Raw genomic sequence first — 20,513 nt, 5'->3', positions numbered from 1 at the left:
TGTGTTGCGCCTCCTTTGCCCAGCTCTCCTGCCTGGCCCTCCTTCATCCAGCTTTCCGGCCCTTTCAGTGGGTCAGTGGTCCAGACTCAGGGATTTGCCAGCGGGCGCAGCGGGCCTGGCTCTCCCCGAGCCCGGGCGCACCCACACTCACACTCGCGCAGGCAGCGCGCACACACAAACCCCCAGCGCCGGGGCACCGTGATTCCATGGGATCCCTGGCATGTTACGAGGATTTTTGAAATCGCCCAGCCAAGGAAACAAAGAGAGAAGCTTTTCCAATCACTTTCTAAGCTTGTTCTTTTAATTTCCCCACCAAACCAGCTCGCCTCCAACCATAACCACCAGGTTCACGCCAGGTCCAAAGACTGGGCTGGACTCGCCATCCCACCTCCCGGCCTTGACTCCGCTCGGGCCGGTCTGCAGGCGTCGCCTCGCCCCCTCTCCCCGCCTCCCCTCCCCAACCCCCGCCGGCTTCAGTTTCTGGTTACCTCTTGCGTGCACTTCACTTTTGGGGGGAAGAACAGAGAGGGAGGGAGGCGCTGAGGGGGACAGCCGACTTGCTATTTGTGGCCAAAGAATTCTCTTTAAAAGCAGCAGCAGGAAGGAGAAACAAGAGAGGCGGAGGGAGGAGAGGAGACGCGGCCCCGGACCCCTCAGCCGCGAGCGGCGGAGCCGCGAGGCGCGGGAGGAGGAGGAAGAGCAGGAGGAGGGAGAGGAGACACACAGCGGCGGCGGCGGCAGCCGGCGAAGCGAGCGCTGGGCAAGCAGGAGGAGCGAGAGGAGGAGAAACCGCCGCGGAAGCCGCGGGCTCAGAAGGGCCAGGAGGACGGCCCGGGAAGAGGAGGCGGAGGGGGCGGAGGAGGAGAAGGGAGTAAGGGTGGAGGGAGGGCGGGGGGACGCGCTCCTTTGGATGCTGGATTTCGGGTTTTTGGACTCACTCGCTGACTCTCCTTCACTTCCTCGCTCTGGACTGGGCTGGCCGCACGAGGGCCGGGCGGCGGCAGCGACGAGGGGGGCTCCCGCGGCGTCGGCCGCAGCTCCGCGGGATTAAATTGGCCGCCCGGAGGCGGTGGCTTGGGCAGGCGCGGGCTGGGCGGCCGTGGCGGGACGCGAAGGCGCTGGAGGAAAGTGCTGGTGGCGGCGCGGGAGGCGGTGGCAGCGGCTGGTCGGAGCCAACATGACCAGGTAAGTCCCCCGAGCTGACCCGGTCCGCCCCCCGTGTCCTCCCCTCTCTGCGCCCGGGGCTTGCCCCGAGCCTGGCTCCGTAGCCCGCGCCTCCCGGATGGAGCTGCACACTCTCGCGTCCGCGAGCCCAGCGCCCCGGCACCGGAGCGCACAGTTTGCTCTTCTGAACCCCCTAGGGCAGAGGTCCTCCCCTGGACGGTTCGCCTCTCGCTTTAAACCTCAGACCAGAGAAAGTGGCAATTTTAGAGAATAAGGGTGTTTGAGTGTGTGTATTTGTGCGACCCCCGCTCTCTCCTCCTGCGGCGGGCGTAGTATTGGGGAAATGGTGGGGAGCTGGGACAATCCGACCCTACCCAGGGGTTCTGCCGCTGCTTTCTTTTTAAAGAGGCAATGATTACTGTTTTAAGGAGGATTGGTTACGGTGAGGGGGCGATTTTTTAAAAATTATTTCTTTCTTTCCTTCCTCTGAACTAGTGGGGAGAAGGAGAAATAGCAGGAATCAAAGTCTACGCGGGTGCCATAGAGGAGGGGGATTGTTTTGGAGACCTTTCCAAGGCCGAATCAAAGCTCGTAGTTCTGCTAGGGGAATCTGCTGTGCTTACACACTATTCCTTATGGGAGGGAACACAGAATTTATAATGAAAAGTCCAAGTTGTAGGAAACAATTTAAAAAGAAAGCCACGGGCAAAACCAAAGGGTCTTTGTTTTTCTATAGATATATCTTAGCTGTTTTATATAGTCATGTAGAAGACTTGCATTGTTTATCTAAGAGACTGATTTTCATTTAGAAGCATTCACAAATGAAGTCAGTTTTCGTATACTTAAACAAAAAATCTTGAGCACTAAGGGTGAACTTGGCTTTCATTAATTGGGTGTTCCATGAATAGTAGTTCCATTCTCCAAAACCCGGACTATCACAATCTACTTGTATTGTTTCCAGCTCGCCTCCTAGTACTGTACTTGCCAAATGTCTCCTCTGTTTTCTAAAATTCTTAGAGTGATTCCCCCAGACCAGTCTACAATTTGTGCGCTGTGCATCCAGGAGGATTCCCGAGGGATTGCTCCCCCTGTATTTTCTCTTAAAGTTTCTCCCTCCCCCCGCCCCGTCCCCTCTTTACATGCCCCGGACACCGTGCCAGGGACTCCGAGCGTAGCGCACACATTTCGAGCCTCTCAGACACCGATAACTGCTTGTGACTTGAGATCGATTTGCTGTTGGACTTCCAGATCTACAGACATGGACCTTTACCTTTGGTGTGTTCTTTCCAACCATCCTGTAGCACACATATGGGGAGTTAGTACAACCATTGATACTTCTGAACATGTTGGCTATTCTATCTGTTTCTAAGAGTACACACCCACCATTCAACTTAAGTAAAACCAGGGTGTTGTACCGACTTGAAATATTCTAATTTAAAGGAATATTTAGATGATAACTTAAAGGTTATATTCTGTTGATAATATGATAACATCCAAGATAATGCTTAGTGAATATTACACTTATTTTGAAAACAGTCTGTTATATGCCACCGATAGATTTTTTTTTGATATAGCAGTGAAATGATAAATTTTCAATGCTTGATGTCCAAATTCTTGAAAGGGACATCCTAAATGGACAATAGGAATTTTCTTACCACCTCCCACTATTATGTACTGGTATTTTGCTTTTCAATGGAGCTAGCAATTCTGTGACAGATTTCTTAAATTCACCCTCATGTTATCAGCTATTATTGTACTTTCAAAGTGTGAAATTGACAAGCTGGTCAGTTTCATGAATTCAGCTGTCAGATTGTGTCCAGTTAAAAATTGCTAAAAGCTGTAAATGTGCCTGCCTAGAATTTTCTTTTGTAAAGGAAAGACAGCAAGGGGATGAGGATTAAAGAGTGTTATTAATTGTAGATTTTTTAAAATAGGTACTCTCCAATGTGAGCTTTATCACTGGTTGTTGTTGGGAAATACATTTAGACTTCTTCTACTACTATAAAAATGGCATTCAGTTTGTATCTATACTTCATTTTAAAGAGTGAGCACTTTACATAGAAATAATCTATTCTTAAAGCCCGCAGTAATAATAGTATAATAGGAATGAGATTCAAAGAGGCAAAGTGTCTTTCGACATTTTAATATATATGTGTATGGGTACTATATATTACTTTTGTGATGACATGTAAAGGGGTGGGTGAATTAAATATTTTTTGTGGAGGTTATATAACACAAATTCTTCTTGGACCAGTGCAGTTGTAGTTATTAAAGTAACGAAATGCCATGATCTGCTTTAATATGTATGTATTTCAGAGATAACCATGAAAGTAAAACTGCTTAATGTATTAAATGCAATGATTTGATTTGCCTTTTAAGATTGACATTCATTTAAAGCCAGCATATCTCAAAGTCCAGGACTAAGAATCGGAATCCCCTCATCTGCTGCTATTTGCTAAGCCACTAGGGGCCTGTATAACTGTTCTTATATCCAGGAGATACCCTTGTATGGCATATGCAAACCCTTCCTAGAGAGACATCAAAGAAAAAATCAAGAAGGCAGTCCCCCAAGTTTTTGTTTTGCCTTTTTTAACCTATTAACTTGTGCTCTGATGCTAGTCAAAGACATTAAATGTAGTGTTTTTTAAAGAATGTTATTGAGAACTTTTCTGAAACTATGAAAGTGTAAGGATGATTTTTCATATAGAGCATGAAACATGGAAGAGGTATTTGTGCAAATCCATATGTAATCACCGTTTCTCAGTGTATGTCAAGGATAAACAAGTAGGAACATTAATAACTTTTCTTTATTGGACTGATAAAGAATGTTATTTGCATAATGTAGGGTTGAAAGATAAATGAAGCAGAATTACTTTAAGGAAAATGTAGTCATAGATTGATGGTGTGATTAAACTAGCTTTGTAAGTGCTGTGCAAGTTGGTATGGAAGGAGAATCTGAGGCTGTGACTACAGTTTAGTCAGCACCTCAGGGACCTGGACAGAAGATGCACTATACATTTTTAAGTGTCAGTTTCACAAATTTGAAATCGACCAGCCATGGCAGTCTTGATGGACATTAGGCAATAAGGTCAAGTATACTTACACTGTTCTTTTGTTGATTTTCAGTTTTTCAAACTGACAAGGGTGACTATTTGTAAAACAGCACACTTTAAGTATTTGCATATTGGATTTCCTTCAGACCAAACTTGATTTATCAAGCCAATGAACAATTCTGTTTTTAAAAGGATTCTATGGATAAATAAGAATTCATTAACATGACCACATGTGAAAAGTGCCATTTCAGGAGAGGTGGCTTTCTCAATGTGATTTTGCTTTAAAACTACCCTTCTTTAGATTCAGTGTGTATTTGTGGGAAGTTTGAGATTTGAGGTATGTGTATGCTCTAATTTATGATCCTGAGAGTATCAAACTTTTAGGCTCCTGTCTTTAAAGCTATATATTTAACCTTTGGTCATGGATATCTTTTTAATTCCCAAAAGTTTCTGGGAATCTTGCTAATAAACTTTACCTTTGATGTAGTGTATTTAGCTTTGTGGCCACAGATATAATTTTAGGATTCATACTATAAGCGGGGATACATGCCATGCTAAATATAAAGTTATAATTATTCCCTTTTCGAGAGTATTCAAATAATGTATTATTATTATTTTTAATTTTCTTAAAAGGCCAGTATTTTTTGGTTGAAAAGTTTAGTGTGAGTAAATGAATTATATTTTAAGCTAGATCTACTCTGAGTATCTTAATGCTTTATGAAGTTACTTAGCTTTTCTTTGTACTGTTTGGTTTCTTTGAAAAAATCTTTTAGGAAAGCAACTTACTTGTGATGGCACAAAGGCAACTTGCAGCCTCAAGCAAAGTCAATGTTTAAAAACATTTCTTTTTATATTGTCAATGATTTGCCAAGAAGGAGCAAAGAGAAGAGTTGTGATTTCTCTGAACTACAAGATTGAGGATTCGTATGTAACACATCAACTGAAGAAATCTGATAATGTGGAAGAAGATTGCTTAGAAGGGATTTGTCAGTAAATTTCATTCCAACAAATATTACTTGTTTAAGCTTCTGTAATTTCATAGCACAGCGACATTTCTACCAAAAGATAGGTTTGTTTGCAGATGTGTTTTCTATATGGGTAATCGCATTTTCTTCTAATTAGTATTTGGTAACACTTATTAAAATGTCACGCTTGGCTTGACAATTGAAGTGTCCAAATCCCCCAATCTCCTCTTTATTTTTTTTTTAATGTTTCAGCTCTCCACAATTAAGCCCTTAAGAAAGATAGCTAAAAGAATATGTGGCTTGTGCTTACCGATTGTTCATTATGTGAAATTATTACCTCAGATGTAAAAGCTCAGCATTTTCTTTGCGTCATAAGTCTTGGGGAGGGCAAAGAGCAAATGCTGTGTGCTCTGGCAGTCTCAGACCTAACGTAACTTAAATAATAAAGTTGTGACAGTGGTGCTAGACTGAGGCATTAATGAAATAGAATTCTTAGAGGACGTATTTCACAAAATTAGATTCAAGGCCTATTCCCCTCATTGCCCCTTTAATGAGTCGCCTATATGCTTTGATGAAATCAACAGTTTTCATTTTTTTCTCTTAAAATTTTATTTATAAAATATTTTTTAAGACTTAGACATTGAAGACATTTAAGTTTTATGTCCATATCACTGCCACACTTCTCAAGGCATCTCACCATTGGGGAAAAATTGACTAAAATAGTGCCCGCAATGTTCTGTCTCCTTCCTCTTAAAATAGTTCATTCACTATCTTTCTGACCATTACTTTATATTTGATGCTGATGTATATTTAATGGGATCATATCAGTACTTGCACTTGTCAGTTACTCTAGAACTTTAATAAAATTACTGGCAACAACAACAACAACAACAAAGCCAACTTTTTTTGGCTTTTCAACCTCTGCTGTCCCCAAAGTCAAATCCCTATGTGTAATAGATTAGTACATTAAATGAAAGAAATGACAATTTGGATAGCCGGGGCAACCATTCTGTCTGTAGCCTGCAGATCAGGTGTACCAGTATCCAGATCGTGTTGAGATAACTTAGATGCTCCTCGCTCCCCACCTGCAGCAATTCCGCCATGCCTTCCTTCGCAAATGGCCGCTCTTAGGTGGGAGACTCCTCTTTGCTCTTTCAGCTTTTATAAGAAAATATAAGAGTAAAAGCAGCCATCTGGGGCGAGGCTTTTTCTCAGTTCTTTGAATTCACTGACCAGAAGCACTGTTTAACTTTGACATTCAGATAACTATGTCAGGAGTGTTGTGACCTTTACCACACTGTTGTTTACTGGATTTAAACATCGTAACTCTGTCAGTTTCACGAGAGTGATTGAATTTATAAATTCTTAATTGCCTTTTTTTAAGCAGCCCTTAAGCTATATTCTTTAATGTAGCAATAGCTAACTAAATTGAGATTTGTGAATTGCATTTAGAAAATAGCACATTCAAATATATAAAATGGTTATCTGTAATCATTGGGTCACAAATAACAAGCTTCAGTAAATAGACTCCTTTTTTAACTAAAAGATTTGTATCAGTGCTGATTTTATAAACAATTGAAAGTCAGTTATCATTTAATCTTATTTAATTATGCAAATATATAATGTATATAATGTAATACTAAAGATTACGAAATTTTGATCAGCTTCTCTCCTTCCTTCCTTCCTTCCTTCCTTCCTTCCTTCCTTCCTTCCTTCCTTCCTTCCTTCCTTCCTTCCTTCCTTCCTTCCTTCCTTTCTTTCTTTCTTTCTTTCTTTCTTTCTTTCTTTCTTTCTTTCTTTCTGTGAAAATAACGTAAATTTGATTCAGGAACAGGAGATAACTAAATTTATGCCTTTGTTTAGTCGCTTATTACCTGTGGAATCTTGGGAGAAGTTATATAACATTTCAGGGGCTCAGCTTCACCATCTGTAAAATGGAGAGAATAATCATAAGTGTGATAAAAGTCCAATGAGATAATATGACTGTCTTATTTTTTATTTTAAATAAAAATTCTAGATGTAGAAGTGATATAATGAACATACTATATTTAATAACACTAGTTTCTATGATGGAGTTCTGCTATCTTTAGCTACCTGCTATAAATTATTGCTGCCTGCTTTGAAAATTTAGACTTGTCGAATGTGTTTTTTGTGTACATTTTCCCTCTTTGTATTCTATTGTATACATGCTGTAATTACTACAGGTGCTGGATCTGCCTCTTCCTTTCAGTATGTTTTTGAAATCTGCACACATCGGTATGCCATAGTACACTATTTATCTAAGATAGTTTTAAAGCAAAAGGTAGAAATGATTTTACCTAGTATGTGTAAAAAGAGCGTTTTGCTTGAAAGTCAAAAAATGTATCGATAGATTCCTGATGATATTTGATGTGGAGTGCAGTCTGGGAAAAGAAATGTTTAGAAAAGCAGTTAATTAAAATACTGAACCCGAAGAATTGCTTTTTTTTCTATCTTTAATGGTACTGCATCTTAGAAAGCTCCTTAGCTCTTTGCCTAGTGCAGCTGTCCTTTCCTGTAAGATCGGGTTTCAAGAGTAATGATGGATGGTGGGTGTCTGTAGCCAGTTGTGGGGTTTGCTCCGAGGTCAAATGTATTGATGGAGGATAGGAATTTACTGCCTTCTGTCTCTCCCTACGATACTCCAGTACAGGGAAAAATTAGACTAGACACATCTCATGATGATCCAATGTCCCATTATAGGTCAAAAAGACATTTGTTTTCAATGTTTAAAATAATTTTTTACCCTACCTCTCTTCTTAATGCTCCACCCCAATTAAAAAGACATATTGAGTACGCACTAATGATTTCTTAACTGCACAAGCAGACCCTGACCTCCCTGTGAAAACATATTCAGACTACTCGTAATAACTTAATTGAAATGTTATTAAAGGATTTTAAGAGGGAAACTCTTAAGAGGGCTACCAGTTTTGACTATTTCTGGTTGAAATAGTTCGGTGTGATTTTTAGATACATGGTGTTATATCTTATTTTAAATGGATCTATCATGATTATTTGGCTAATTGGGGACAATAGTACTCTATTGGAAATGTCTTAAATATTCTAAATCCAGTTATTGGTCAAGTAATAATTTTTACTTGTTTTCCCTGGGGGTGGGAGAAGGAGCGAATTATAATATTTCCTAGAGGAATAATTTGGGGGGCACGTCGTCCATCCCATAGATGGAAGTTGTTCTCTTAGAGTTCCTTCTTTGACTCTCACTTTCTTCATCAACATTGTTTCCTCCTTTGATGTTTGGACCTCTGTGTCTCCATCTCCATCCTAAACTCTTACTGTCTTTTTTTTTTTTTTTTTTTTTTTTTATCTATGACATGCTTCAGATCACTGTCTATAATGTTTACTGGGATATTCCTATCCACTTCTCATAAATAATTTCTGCATAGGTAACCGTCAGACTAAATTTCTTAGCTTCTCTGTGGAGTTCCAGACCTGAATTTTGTATCTCCTTGTTAGATGGTTGAGAAATAGATGGCCCGCCTGTATCCCAAACTCTGCATTTTGTAAATCTAAATATTATCTTTTACCCATAATAGTATCTACTTTTTTTTTTCAGTTATCTCATCATCTGATTTATTTCTGTGCTAGAAACTTTGGTGTCATCTTTTATCTCCTTTTCTTTCATTCAGTTCAATTCTGTAGATTTTATTCCTGTAATCCCTTATAACTTTATCACTTCCTTTCCATCTCTACCCTGTTACCAAGTTGTTTAGATGCTCAGCACACCACGAAGAGATTCCTTTGTGGTCTTAGTGATCTCTCTTTTCTCTTCTAAAAACGTTTGCTTTCTGAAACATAAACCTTCTTAAGTCTGCACACTCAAATGCTAAATCCTCAGCACAATGGTCAGATTGCTTTGCAGTCTAATGTTAACACTTGTGTCCCACCTGCTCTCTCACCATAGCCCCAGGTGCTCTGTCCACCTTCAGTATCAGAGCCACTGTCTTCAGGGAGAACTCTGCCTTCAGGTGCCTGTAGTTCCACCAATACTGTTTCTGGAATCTCCTTTCTCTCCTTACCATCTTGACTAACTTGTGTTCATTGAAATTTTCCTAATTATTCTCGTATTTTAATTCTTAGCTCAAGTGCTATGCCCTTTTCTTTGAATTTAGTATGAGTTGAAGTTAATTGAAATTATAATTGCGAGGAATAATTATTCATTTGAAACTTCTGATGATGCTCGGGATGCTGAGTTAGGTGAAAAACACATTTTCTTTAATCTTCTTGATATTAGAAGTTCAGTAGTAGTGACTGATGTGTAAAGTCTTAATAGTGATAGTTGCTAAAATTTACTGAGCACTTACTATGCCAGGCATTTGGCACAGCGCTTTACCTTCATCATCATGTTTAATCTTAAAAGTAACCCTGTGTAAGTCAGATGTTTTTATTATTACCAGTTTATTCAAGAGGAAGTTGTTTCATAGAGAGGTGAAGTAATTTTCCCAAGATTTCACAGTAGATATAATAAAGATGGAACTTAAAGCCAAGATTTTAAGTCAAGTAATATTACAATCTCAACTTTTATCTACTCCACACTTAACCCTTCACTATACTCTTGTATCTGGCATAGTTTTTTGTTTTTCAATTATTTCACATATACTAGGCAAGTATACCTGATGATGTGTGTTCTATACCCAAGTTCAGGAAGAATCTTAAGTATTACGTAGGTTGCCCCCTACCATTTCTGAAGAACCTTTTCTATTCCTTGCTCAGTTTGGGACTGGAGGCACTGATTTTTTTTTTTTTTTTTTAAGCAGTTTGGATTACATGATCTCTTTTCAGCAGTTGCCTTCCAGCTCTAAAATTATGTGATTTCAGGCCAGTGCTGAGCTCTGGGGTCAGTGCTGGAGCATAAGTGGTTAAATGAAGTATTCCCACCAAGAATAGTTTTTAAACACACAAAGGCTGCCCAACAGGTAAGGAATCAAAGGGGTTTTTACAAAGAGAAATGTTGAACCAGCAGGGATATCTGAAAAAGAGCCTCCCATCAAAGAAATGAAATTATGCCAAGGGCTGATATGTATGCATTCTATTTATTGGCAGCCTGCCACCTACAGTTTTATTAGGAAAAAAATTTCAATTATAATGTCTTCTAAAATGCTGTATTTTCACTGCTTACCTGTTAATTTTATTATCGATAACAGGATGATTTGGTAAGCTTTTTTTTTTCCCATTTAACATATTTTATAAAGGTTTAGCTTTTTAATTTTTTTATAAGGCCTCAGAGACCTATTTCTAATTAATTATGGTTTTATAAATAATACAAGATGTGACATTTGTGTGATGATTTGGAAAATTATTTTTCCTATGACAAGACACCCTAAAGTTTTAAATCAGACATGGTACATAAAATAAAGTTACGCGGAAAATACCTCGGTGTTTTATGGCTCATGTAGTATGTCAGTAGTTACATCTTCTTTGCTCAGGTTTCTAGATTGCTTCTCACATGCATATACTATCCTTTTTAGCCATATTTTCCTGTGAGTTCACCTATAAACAGAACCTCCGAGAAGTCTGGAACAGAGTGTACTACCTTCTTTGGGCAATGTGTATTGACGATTCTTCCACAGTTAGGTCTAAATAAATGATTTTTGATGATAATACTTATAAATTAAGAATGACAAGTTTAATAACTTGTTATGCATATTCAATTGAATATGTTATGCATATTCATTTCTACTTTAAGAAATGATCGCCTAAGTTTATTTGCATCTGATTTTTACTGTTATCCAGACTCAACTTGAATTCGATGTATTTTTACTAAAAATAGGAAATACACAATTTAAATTTTGATTTTAATTTTATTATATAAAATCTGTTTTCTCTAAACAACCTCTTGTTATTTCAAGTATACCAAAATAAGTATTAATTTTCTTTCAATCAAATTATTCACTGCCTTTTAATACGCTAGGTAGTGTCTCTCGGCAAGGCCCCCATCATTCATTTCCTGCCTGGTGTGCAGCCTCTGTGTTTAGTTGGGAACTCACTGTAGTCATTTGTCTGCTTTGCGGCTAGCATGATCTTTAAGAAACTCAAGTCTGATCTTTGCTCTCCTTTAAATATTCTAATGACTCTCCATTCCCTCTATATAACACTTGAACAAATCAGCAAAAGTCCCCTGGCCCATGATGTTCTTCCCCTTTCCTTGTCTTTTGCCACCTTACTGTTCTCATATGCATTTTCCCCTCCCCTCTCTCCACACCCCCAGCACATACACATTCCAGCCATATTAAGGTATTTACAGTTTTCCATCTTTAATTTTGAACATACTTTCTCTCCTTTCATGTGGAAAGTCCTTTCCTCTTCCATTTTTGCCTGACTTACATCTTCCTTCAGGTCACATACCTTAGCTGACTTCCGGGAAGACTCCCCATTCTCCTAAGCTTGGCCTCCTATTATTCATTACAAGATCCCTGAATACATTCCACATATAGCGTCTATCATAATGCATCGCGGTTGCTTATTTATTGTTTGATTTAATCACAAAGTCCTCGAAGCCAAGACCATGTCTTCTTCCCATAACCGCATGGCCTGGATCAGTATAGTAGCAATGTTGGCGCATTGTTGATTTGTTCAAGAACAAATCAGTGTGCTCAGAAAAAAAATCAAAAGTAAATTACTTTATGGCTTAAATCTTTTAACCCATATGTTTAATATTTAACTCTACAATATATGGTAATATTGTCATTGGTCCTCAGTAATTTATTTTATTTGAGCTAAGTTCCACTTACCTAGTTCCCTACCAAACCAAGGCAAAGCCAAATCTGAGTATATTGTGAATATCTACTCATATGCCACCAGACAAGACAAATCTGCCTTTACATCTGGCTGTGGTAGGAATTCCCAGATGCACTTAATTCTGACACATGGTCATTATTGAACCAAAAGCCATTGCCTGGCATGATTATAGCTCGTATTTGTTTTCGTTTTAAGAGGCCTCATCCAAGCTGCCAAATGTACAACAGGTGCCTTAGTTTTATACTTGCCAATCTGTTGTTATTCAAATGACCGCCCTAACAGAGACTAATGGTATCTCATAAAATTGATCTCAGTTTTGGCAAGCCAAACTCACAAGAACAAGAGCGTTAAGCCCTGCAGTGTGGAAATATGCTGGTGGTGAATGCGCCTGGTGAAGCATACATTTTTTAGAAGGTGACATATGTCTCACACATAGGCCCCTTGTTTATGTTGAGCCATGAAAATTTTTTGTAGCCCGGTATTACTTGAACACTAGGATTTGTAACATCTAATCTGATTTTAGATGAACTGGCTGGGTGGCATGGGAACAGGACTGGCTGTGCCAGCTCATGAATGAATGGCCGTGCCATGTCTTTAAGGCACAGCCAGGCAATCTTTTCATGCCAAACAGCTGGCATATATAACAGCTTGTATTTCCTGTCATCAGAAATTTGCCTCACTGATTTCATAAGGCCTTGTAAAGACTTGAATATTAACAGAGATAGCCAGGAGAGGAGTGTGTCAGTTTGCAAATAAGAGCTAATGTTTGAACACTTTTCATTTAAACAGTGTGTATGATTTTGCAGGGGTTTCCTCCCATGCTTTATAAGAAACTGGGCTAAGGAAATCTTTGCCACCAAAGGAAATAACCTCTCGACAATTGGCCATCAAAACTCAAAAGTGTAAGTGATGATAAATGTTAGAACTAGGTCTCACAGGGATATAGAACTATAGTTGTTTTTTTTTTTTCTCTCTCTCTCTGCAAAGGTTTTAGAGACTTCATTTTATTCAGTAGTTCACCTATTCGCTCACTTATTTATTAATTCTTTAAAATACCGTTCATTAAAACTCTGCTAAATACAAGGCATTGTGAAAATATAAGGGCGAGCAAAACACTGCTAAGAAAAATTTGCACTGATAATAGATAGATACCTAGATTTTTAAAATTTTGGAAAATTTGTGCTAGCAAAATGTTCATTTCCAATTGGACAGCTTTGTGTTATCATGTGGAAAAATGTTACTCAAATTACACCATGATAGTGGAGCATACATGTTTTACTAAAATCATCATCATCATCATCATCATCATCATCACTACTAGAATAAGAGAAGGTAGTTAGAGCCTTAGCTGCCTAGCCACACTTCACTTACTCTATAGTTAATTGAGCTCATCTAATTTCCTGTGACCTGGCATATAGAATAGTTCTTAGGTTAGGTTTTGGCTATTATTGGACCATCTTTTTGTATTATTTATACCCATCCTACTTGAAAAAGGATTTTCGGCAGCTATTAAATCATATGCTTCATTATCCTTAATAAATCACCTCGGTAGAGCAGACAATGGATTATTGTACAGATGGTTAGTTTCTATGAGAAATTTTAAAAAATATGCATCTTCTGAATGGCCTCATTTTGACTAATATTTTATTTCAAGGCATTTAAAAAATGATAGTGCCCTTTCCAGGGGTATATCAAACTAGTCATTTAGTGACTGTTGTTCATACTAAAAAACTATATTAAGTAAAAGAAATATAAATATGATTAATAGCTTTTAATAAATGTATTTTTAAAAGCCTGTTACCATTTCTGATTGTATACATTTTTAAAAATAGTCTTCAATATTTAGAAGAGATGATGTAAAATGTGGTAGTATGATTTTATAATAGTAATGTTCTTTCCAACTAGAATTAAGAAAAATAATGGAGTAAGAAAAAGATAAAAGCTTGCATCCATAGGCTATATGAACATAGAATTACTCATAGGTAAAGGGGAAATAAATTATTTTTTAGATATTTTAAGCATAAGACTTTTTATTTTTGGATTGTCAAGGTACCAGAGTGATAAATTATACTGTTTTCATAATTGTAGATGAGAACACATTTCTATCTGTAAAATGGGCCATGATGGCCTATTTTTCATAGGGATAAACATTTCTTGGAGAATGAATGGGAATTTTTCCAAAAGTGCTAGAAAGGGCATTAAACCCTCACGTTGTTTTGCTGAGGAAATTAAGACCCCAGGAACTGAAGAGACTTTGCTGTCTCAGCTAGCCCTTCTGCCTTGCTCTTTGGAGGCCAATATCGTTCCTTTCTGGACTTAACACTGTCCCTGTCATATTGCCAGGAATGGGGTGTTGGCCAATGCATGGCTGGTTCTGAGACTGAGGAAAGTTTCACAGTGGACACAATCTGCTTTGATGAGGAATCTACTGCTCTTTCTCATTAAGATTCAAGGTAAAAAAAAACAGAAGACAGATCTTTATATCTTTTTTTTTTTAACTAGAAGAAACCAAATATTATTAATTAATCAAAATTAAATATAACTATAAACTTAGTTGTACTAGCTCCATTTCAAGTGGTCAGTAGCCACGGGTAGCTAGTTGCTGTCAGATAGAGGAATAGTGCGGACATAGAATATTCTGTCATTGTACTTAGCTACATTGGACAGCACTGGTGTACTTGATCAATCTGGAACATCATTTGATATTTGCAGAGTTACATTTGTGATAAAAATAAAGGTAGACTATTTACATGCTGAGAATACCAATTGATCTTAGTAGGGCAGAATGTACCTGCCAGATATAAGTGAAAGATAGTATGTCTCAGAAATATATCCTTAAGGAAAGTGAATTGATAGGAGATTCTGTGCTTTTTGTCTAATACAAATATGCATGCTCATTGATTTTGTACTTGCTCAATGTGGAGAAATACACATCTGTGAAAACAAATTGAGTACTGGCAGCTCCACATCTCTCACATTTCCTGAGGGAGATTTTTCTGACATTTTCTGTCTTCAGCCATTTTCACCACATAGCTATATGAAAAGCATTAAAGAGTGGCAATATGTTGGAAAGAGGAGGCTCAGTAGGGTGATTGTCTAAGTTAAGATCCAAACAGGATGCTATGAGAGTGAATGGAGATGCTCTTAATGGGGAAACAGATATAGACTGGGCTGTCCTCAGCAAACTGGATGTCTGATGTCCTAAAGTTCCATACTCATAGCAAATTTGTCTGTCAGCATGGCTGAAATGGGCATGAGGGATGCCTGAAGGAAATCAAGGGCCGGGGAGAGGGAGATGTGCAAAAGCACTACATAGTCTCCTCTTGGCATCTTTCCTACTGCCTTTTTGCTTTGTTATAGAATTTTGTCAGGGATCAAGCCAATCAAATATCACATGATATTAACACTGATAAGTACATACCAGAACAACCTGTTAGAAATCACTGAAAGAGATTTAGGGGCAGATGAGGCTCTCCAGACTCACCCCTGACAATCCAGTGGGGAAGAGTGGCAGAGTAGTAGATACAATATTAGGCCATTACCTTACACTGCCCCTCCCCCCACCCCCAATCCCTCTTCACTTTCTCCCTGCCTCTCAAATCAAGGGTTTAAGGCTCAGTTTAATGTTTCTGCAGAGCTGTAATAACCAGTAAGGGAATGGGTGGAGGGATAGAAGCTAAAAGACTTTGTAACAATTTTTTGGAAACATAGCCTTACTTTCTCTTAACCAGTCTCTTTTTCGGTCATAGAAGCTGAGATAACAGTTCCCAAATGCCTTCCTATTTTCCTTTCACAACCAGAGTCTCTATCACCTCCCACAGGGAGCACCACAGGTTCTAGTATTTTTAGTTGCAGTGTTTGCATTTTGCTGGTCGATTTTTTTTTTTTTTGGCGTTGCCACTATAGTTATATCAAGGAGTTGTTTTGTTTTAAATATGTTTTAGAAAGTATGTAGCAGCAGTTAGATATATTTGTGTTTTTGTTTTTAAAACTCAGTTCTGAGATGCTCTTTGTTGATGTCTCCAGGTTTATACTCAAAATTAGTAAAAAGAGGTTTGTGAGATATAAGGGTTTTTAAAGGCAATGGTCAGAAACACAACAGTTACACAATTGTTGGGTATTAAAATAATTTGCATAGCATTGAAAAAATATGATCTTTTTTAGGAGGAAGAGATTTTATATTCACAGGGCTGAGGGTGTTTTGGTGCAAAATGAATTGGAGTTTGCTCAGATTCATGGACTGTGTTTCCTACACTCTCACCAGAAAATTTCTCAGTTAAAAAAAAAAAAAAAGCTGTTTCTCTTTCTTTTATAAGAGATTAGTTTATTTGTTTGTTTATTCCCTTACCAAAGAGGATTCATGGCAAGAGTGGAAGTGTTTATGCTTCATGACATTTTCAGCTTCTGATAACAAAAGGGAAAAGTGGAAAGCCTACTTTGAGCCAATTAATCCACTGGAGCCCGGGGGTACTCATCCCTTGCAAAGTCTCATTTTTCAAGTCTTGGCTTTTTATTGTGATTATACGTACCATATCTATCAGTAACTGAGGTGAAAATCAGGTTTCTCTTTTAATTACAGATCTAAATCTTGATGATCGCAGGAATACTGCGATAGGGTAGGAGCTATATAAAAGAACCACGCGTTTTCACCCTTAGAAAGATTTAAGAGTTCATCTCCTCAACCCCACCACACTATAGCCATGACTTACAGTATTCTAGGTAATAATGTAGAACTTGGATTAATCATTATAGAAAGGATGCTGAGAACTCTCAGTGAAAGCAACACGGTGATTCATATATGAGACTGATCCTCGTCGATAGAAGTCTTTTGTACGTATTGTAACATGCACTGTAGAAGATGTGATATCAGATTCAGTACAGTAATGTAGTTAATACATAATTGGTGCTGGAGGGTTGCTAAGTCAATTAAAATGGCAATGAATCATTTTTACTTGTTTAATTATCTAAAAAGAAATTAAGGAAGAGCGTCATTAGTTTTCATAAATATGTAGTTTAGATGTTAGTGTTTTAAATTTATATAATTATAGGCCTACTGGATTAAATGCTAAGCCCCAGTGGTAGCCTATATTCTGAGACAAGGAGGGCACAGAAATGTGGGTCATTCCACTTGGGTGTGTCTGACAAATGGCAGAGTAAGAAAAGAGACCTTGAGTCACAACAGGGCGATCTGAAAGAAAACATGAACCCAAAGTGCTGCTCTAATACATTGGTCAAGTGATACTGTTTTTACATTTTTATACCATAACTTTTTTCCATCAAATTTATAGCCATAAAAGTATAACCCCATTATAGAAAATTTAGAAACATTGAAAAATTTGTCACTCATAATCTTGTCCCTTGAAAACAGCCCACTGTTCTGACTTGAATAAAGTTTCTGGTCTTTTATGCTGTAAGGTGAGTTTGCTATTCAGTACTTTGTCAGCTAACACTTTAGCATAAATGTATTTTCCTGTCTTGCTGCCTCGTGACTGTAATCTTTAATGGCTACCCAGTATTTCCTTTGACTAAATGTGTCTCTTCCTTATTGTTGGACATTTCTCTTTTTCTTTCCCCATTTCTCTCCCTATTACAAAAGAACAAGTTTGAGGAACATTTAAATTGAAATAGCTATTTTTCTATTTTGCATTATTTATCTTAGGACTGATACAAAGAAAGGGTATCACTAGGTCAAAGAATATGAATATTTTTATGTCTTTTGAAACATACTACCGAATTGCAGTCCAGAAAGGATATATGTGCTGATGATGGTGCCATCAGTAAGGATGGAAATTACTGGTTTCTTTTTTCCTCGGTCACTTTGAAGAACATCATGTAGGTTTTGTTGATTGAATAGGCAAATCACTGCCTCATTATTGTTTTAATGTGAATTTCTTTAATTACTAAAGTGATAATTTCTCCTTAATGTTTGTTTGCAAGTAATTACCCTTGTTATATAAATTAGCTCTACATTTTCTTTGCCTCAAGGTTTTATTCAGTAGTTCATGTTCTTCATATTTTGAGTGTATTAACTCTGTTATGTTTTTAACAAATGTGCCTTAAGTCTCTTTATTGGTCTTTATTTAGCAGTTCCTTTTATATACATGTTATTTGTAATTTACATTGTCAAAACTATTGATAATCCATTGTTCTATTATTATTTTTATTATATTTAAAACTAGGAAGTTCTTTCCTTTTGTAAGATTTCATCCAGTTTTTCTGATGTTTTGTTCCTTTTTTTTTTTTTTTTACTACATTCTATCTGTTCTTCAATCAAGTGATCCTCACATAGATGATATAGTCTCTGAAAGTATTAAATACTCATGAAATATCATTATATTTATTTCCAGATTACAAACCAGATACTACTTTGCTAGAAAAAAAGTATAACTAAGGCATATTACAAATTCACAACCAAGAGTTATATGTACATAGATTTTTTTTTTAAAGCTACCAAACTAGATAGCCTAGTCTTTTGTCAATCAGCATGTTCTGATACTAGTTATAAATAGGTATTTTTGTTTGTTTCAAAAAGTTTATTAGAAAATAGTATAAAGTTTAATGAAATATGTACATTAAATGAAATTCAAGTTAAATTTTAAAAAGATTGATTTTTAGGAGTGAAACATTTCCAAGCCACTCATAGAACCTTGATGTATGCAGTTTGACAGTCTCATACTCAAATCATCTCTAAGTGATGTGTAGTTGTTGTATAAGGCAAGGTTCTAAATTTTTTTCCCCAAAATGGTCAATTACATATCCTAAAACTAAACAATCCATTACCCAATTATTTGCAATGGTCCTTTAAAAAAATCTTATTTGAAATCATTATGTTTTACTCTGTGTTTCTGGTTAGTTTATTCAGTTTTATTTTTCTATAGGTCCATCACTGAGTCAGTTAGAATACTCCTTCAATTACTATAGTTTTTTTTTCTCTCTTTCTTTCTTTCTTTCTTTCTTTCTTTCTTTCTTTCTTTCTTTCTTTCTTTCTTTCTTTCTTTCTGCTACTATAGCTTATTGGGCTGAATCTTTTCTTTATGTTTTTCTTACAGATTTTTCTTTGGTAACTTCTCCATTTTAATCTTTGAAATGTTCTTTAGTTAATCCTAAAATTTTTAGCCGGAAATGACAAAGCTTTAATTCAGATTTTCACATAATATCATAAGACTTACTTGTATTCTGAGTTTTGTGCATATTACCTATAGTTTAATTGTGTCAAATACTTAATTGTACTGGGAAATTTTTCTCTTTACAACCTCACAATAAATCAAGTAAACAAACCAAATACTTTTGTTTTAAATGTACAGTCTTTTTTTTTTTTTTTTTTTTTTTTTTAAGGTTAGATGCTAGATAATCTTCCATCTAGGGAATGCCTGTTTTGGCTTAAAATTTAATTTTGATGATTCCAGAATCTCTTCTCAATTATTTTTATAGTTGAAAGAAAAACAGCATTTAATCTGCATATGCCTTGTTTTCTCATAATTTTCTATATCCTGTATTTAAAACATATTTTATTGCATTTCTGAACTTTGAACCTAAAATTAAGAATTATATATCATAGATGACAGATTAAAAATTAATTTCCGTATTTTCATAAGGTTGGATTTTGATTATATATTTGGTACATAGCAGTTGTCCTTCTGTAGCTTTTCTAACATTTAAAACCTTTTTATTTTTAACCAGAAAAAAAAATCCAAAAAAGAGTGAGTATTAAGTGATTAACCAATAACTCTAGTCTTTAGAGCTGTGCCCAGGACTCCCTTTCTTTGTGAAATAGAGCATATCTTGTAGTTTGCTTCGTCAGTGTTCTATTAAAGTATCAAAACATTCAAGTTCTGCATTTTGAGCAATATTTATGCCTGAATTAGTTCACAAGTTTCAAGGTCACTGACTTTGATTATATTTATTATTATTTACCAACTTAGCCATCTCTTACTTGATTTAATAGAGTATATAGCAGCACATAAAAAGTCTAGGAAGTGAAAAAGTATTTGGACAACGTTGCTTTGAAATTTATTTACATATTAATTAAACAAATATACACTGAGTTCTTACTGTGTCCCAGACATAGATCTAGGTACTCGGGTTGCAGCAGGCAATAGCAAAAACAGGGTTGTTTTCTGAGGGAGGTTTTGTTTCAGTGGGGAGATAGATAGTTAATAAATAGATATACAATAATGTGTAAAATAAATGATAGTGATGAGCACTCTGAAGAAAAAAAACATAGGGAAAAGGCATAGAAAGTTACCACTGTGACGGGGTGGAATCAGTTCTGTTTTAAGTAAATCAGTGCCGTTTTAAGTAAGGTGGATATCTGAACAGGTGACTTTCTAGGGAAGAAAGTACCCAGAGGCAGAAGGGTACTAGGATTGCATTCCTCTACTCTTCTGAAAAGCAAAAATTTTTTTCTTTTTCTTTTCATTGATTTATATTTTTTAACGCCTACAGCACCTGGTCTTCCTAGGTGATCTCCCATCTAAGTACTAACCAAGCCCGACCCTGCTTAGCTTTCGAGATCAGATGGATCGAACATGTTCAGGGTGGCATGGCCATAGACTGA

General features: G+C 37.1%; 1 protein-coding gene and 1 pseudogene across 40 annotated transcripts in view; one reads left to right on the top strand and one right to left on the bottom strand.

The window, feature by feature from the left end:
• PTPRD (protein tyrosine phosphatase receptor type D) overlaps positions 1 to 20,513 on the top strand; it is a 1,934,582-nt gene that overhangs the window by 1,467,757 nt on the left and 446,312 nt on the right. Inside the window, exon 1 of one of the 40 annotated variants that reach the window (XM_036238643.1) lies at positions 1,082 to 1,185. The exons of the other annotated variants lie outside the window; for them this stretch is intronic. The gene's annotated coding sequence lies outside the window, so the exon portion shown is untranslated. Of the gene's footprint in view, positions 1 to 1,081; positions 1,186 to 20,513 lie in introns of those variants that run through there. 40 annotated transcript variants of the gene reach the window in all.
• Positions 20,393 to 20,510, bottom strand: LOC118601232 (annotated as a pseudogene).

The sequence above is a fragment of the Rousettus aegyptiacus genome, unplaced genomic scaffold (genome assembly GCF_014176215.1).
Source record: "Rousettus aegyptiacus isolate mRouAeg1 unplaced genomic scaffold, mRouAeg1.p scaffold_m13_p_3, whole genome shotgun sequence".
Taxonomy (NCBI): domain Eukaryota; kingdom Metazoa; phylum Chordata; class Mammalia; order Chiroptera; family Pteropodidae; genus Rousettus; species Rousettus aegyptiacus.
The sequence above is the reverse complement of the archived record's forward strand: the minus strand, read 5'-3'. Positions and strand labels throughout refer to the sequence as shown.